The sequence below is a fragment of the Alligator sinensis genome, unplaced genomic scaffold (assembly GCF_000455745.1).
Source record: "Alligator sinensis unplaced genomic scaffold, ASM45574v1 scaffold634_1, whole genome shotgun sequence".
NCBI lineage: Eukaryota > Metazoa > Chordata > Crocodylia > Alligatoridae > Alligator > Alligator sinensis.
The window spans coordinates 281,740-285,337 of record NW_005842558.1 but is presented as its reverse complement, the minus strand read 5'-3'; the positions used below and the strand labels follow the sequence as shown (position 1 = coordinate 285,337).

The 3,598-nt window shown below is 55.6% G+C and overlaps 1 pseudogene; it reads left to right on the top strand.

The window, feature by feature from the left end:
• The window catches only part of LOC106722693, a 10,336-nt pseudogene that overhangs the window by 1,858 nt on the left and 4,880 nt on the right, over positions 1 to 3,598 (top strand).

Sequence of the window (3,598 nt, the reverse complement as noted above, 5' to 3'; positions counted from 1 at the left end):
TTGGGTGGAGCAGAGGCAGCAGGGGCTCCTGGGAGGCAGGTGAGGGGTTGCTGTGGTTCCACTCCCAGCTCTCCCACTCCTTTAGGGCCTGGAGGGCACTGGGCAGTGGGCCTGGCTGTGGGCATTGTCATTTCATTGCTGGCTGCAGCAGGTTTGGCCGCTGTCCTGTGGTGGATGAGACACCGTGAGTCCTTCTCCCTTCCCCACAGGACAAAGGGTTGGTGCCCACAGCCTGTGCACCCTGAGCACACCACCCTCTGTCTCTCTTTGCAGGATCCACGTTGCCAGAGCAGAGAAACAGTATGGGACTGTAGCTGTTTCCTGCACCCCTGAGTTCTTCAGTGGCTGTGGTCCTTCACCTAAGCAAGACCAGCCAGGCCCCAAACCCTTTGGTCAGCAAAAAGGGGTTGGTCAGGCTAGAAGCCCAGACACTTGAGTTGCATGCCAGCTCTGGTGGGAGAATGATGTTGGGTGGCAGGTGTGGGTGTAGTTAGGGTCACGTTGGGCTGGGAGCCAGGGCACCAGGATTCTCTCTTGGGTTAGGGAGGGGATTGGGGCTGGTGTGCTAGAGCAAAGGGGACTGGGAAACAGGATGCATGCTTTCCCTTTCATTTGATGTATCCAAAATAAAATCCTTGGGATCAATCCTGACTTCTGCTCATCATGTCTTTTCTAATTCTGCCCCTATAGCTAACAGAGAGGGCATCTGCGGCTTCAGAGGCTGCTACACCTTGGCCCAGGCAAGGTATTGATACAAGCAGTGATAGCTCCCTCCCTCAAAGGCAGATTCATGTCAGCCAGAAGGGCTTATCCAAGTCTGGCCTCACACTGCCTCTCCAGCATCTCCTTTGCATAGTAGATGAAGCTTAGGGCCTTGGGAATGCTAGTATTACAGAGTAGGAATTGCAGCTGGCTGGACATACCCCAGTCCTGGTTGTATCCCTTGTGGATCCTCTGGGCTTCTCAACCCTGGTATGGCCCCACAGCCTCCCATGGCCAGGGAGAAGACCACCAGGTCCTGCCTATCCAGTGAGGTTCTGGATCATGAAGGGGATGGAAGAGGAGTGGGGTGATGGGCACTGTCAGGCTTGGGGAGCAGCGAGGGAGCTGATGGGCAGCCTACAACTTGGTGTCATGATGCCAGGGCCTCACCAACCCCATCTTCATGGCTGGATGATAACTTTGGCATTGCACAATCATCCTGGAACCTCCTCTGATAGCCATTAAAATACCCAGGCTGTGTCAGAGCAACCCCCATCCCCAAACCCCACAGGGGTCCGCCCTGGATTCTCCCATGTGCGTGTTGTCCAGTTCCAGGGACCATAAGAATCCTGATGGCCTCGATCCTCCAGGGACATGGTGGGAGATAGATACAATGAGCGTATCGGTGTTCAGCCACACCCTGCAGTCCCAGTACTCACAGCCTATGCTGGCATCCCACGCTGGCAGTCATCTTGGTGATGAGCACCAGGTAGAAATACACAACTTGCTGCAGGTCACCCCACAGCTTGGGGGACATCCTTGGTGAGCCCAGGGGTGACAGCAGTGGATGGGCAGGTGTCATAGTCCAGGACATGGGTGGGAACGTTGTGGAAGAGCATGGTCATCAGAAGCTGGAGTGTGTTGGACCCCATGGGGAGTGGAACAGGGAAGGCTGAGGATGGCATAGGGAAGACTTGGGGAAAGCAAGGGTCAGCAGTGGGACAATGCCCACCCCTGGCCTTGAAGAGGCCCCCGGGTATGCAGCCCCGTGAACTCTCTCTGGCACCGGCCATAGGATTAGGATCCTGCATGCACTGAGAAGAGCCCCCCACACCACAGAGAGTCTAGGGAAGCAGAGGGGAAGCTGAGGCATTGTTGCAGCCAGGAGGAGGGACACAGTTGCTCTCGCAGCTGCCTATGCCAACTAATTCCTTTGTCTTCCTGCCCACTGAGGTCACCACCCTGTGCCCAGGCAGTTGCCTGCCAGCACAGGGAAGTGGTCCACTCCACTCCAGCTGTTCCAGCCCTGCTGCTTCCTCCTGGGTTAAGGCAACATTACTTTAAGCTCTCCTATAGAAGGGGGGGCAACTGGGGCTACCTAGGAGAGTGCCCCTTCTGCCCCTTGCAGCACAGTACTGGGGTACTTCAGGGAACTCCTGTGCCCCCAGGCTGCTGGCGGATGCTTCTCACACACATCTTGGCACCTGTGGCTCAGGCAGGCAGGTGCACTGGAGCCTGGGCCCATCAGGAAGTGCAGCAGTTACACCGCAGAGCTGCAGCTCCCCACAAACCCCAGGTGCAGCAAGAGGCTGGGATATGGATCCACCCCTGGCTCTTCACTGAGATGGCCCCAGTCCTGCTACTGGGGGAATTGGCTGCCAGGCTCGGGCAGCAAGGCTGATGTCCTACAGGAAGGGGTGATGGGGAAGGAGCCTCCCTTACTCCCAGGGCAGGCTCCCCACGGTCAAGCACAATCTTCTGGGGAGGGGATGGACAAGGGTAGGAGCCTGCAGGAGAGTGAGGGACTGGCCCTTGAGACAAAAATGGCCTCACCCCCATGGCATCTGCTCCAGATGGTAGGTGAGGCTGTGGCTTGAGGCCATTATTGCAGGAGGTCAAGACTTGCCTGGGCAGCTGGGTCCACAGGTCATGGACTGTGCACTGGCATTGGGCAGGGAAACTGGGACCAGGCAGTGGGAAGGAGCTCCAATTCCAGCAAAAAAAAAATTATCAAGGCTCATATATGTGAGACCCCAGCAGGAAAAATTATGCAGAGGGGAAACCAGCACAGGTTTGTAGTAGGTAGATCATGCCTGACGAATCTAGTCTCTTTTTATGACCAGGTTACAAAACACCTGCATGCAGGAGTAGGGGTTGACATTTTCTACTTAAACTTCAGGAAGGCCTTCGCTATGGTATCTCACTCCATACTGGTGAACAAGTTAAGAGGCTGTGACTTGGATGACTACACAGTCCGGTGGGTGGCGAATTGGCTAGAGGGTCGCACCCAGAGAGTCGTGGTGGATGGGTCGGTATCCCCTTGGAAGGACGTGGGCAGTGGGGTCCCGCAGGGCTCAGTCCTTGGACCGATACTCTTCAATGTCTTCATCAGTGACTTGGACGAGGGAGTGAAGTGTACACTGTCCAAGTTTGTGGATGACACAAAGCTGTGGGGAGAAGTGGACACGCCGGAGGGCAGGGAACAGCTGCAAGCAGACCTGGACAGGTTGGACAAGTGGGCAGAAAACAACAGAATGCAGTTCAACAAGGAGAAATGCAAAGTGCTGCACCTAGGGAGGAAAAATGTCCAGCACACCTACAGCCTAGGGAATGACCTGCTGGGTGGCACGGAAGCGGAAAGGGATCTTGGAGGCCTAGAGACTCTAAGATGAACATGAGTCGTCGGTGTGATGAAGTCATCAGCAAAGCTAACTGCACTTTATCCTGCATCAGCAGGGGCATGACAAAGAGATCCAAGGAGGTGATACTGCCCCTCTATCGGGCACTGGTCAGACTGCATTTGGAGTACTGCGTCCAGTTTTGGGCACCACACTTCAAGAGGGATGTGGATAACCTGGAGAGGGTCCAGAGAAGGGCCACTCATATGGCTAAGGGC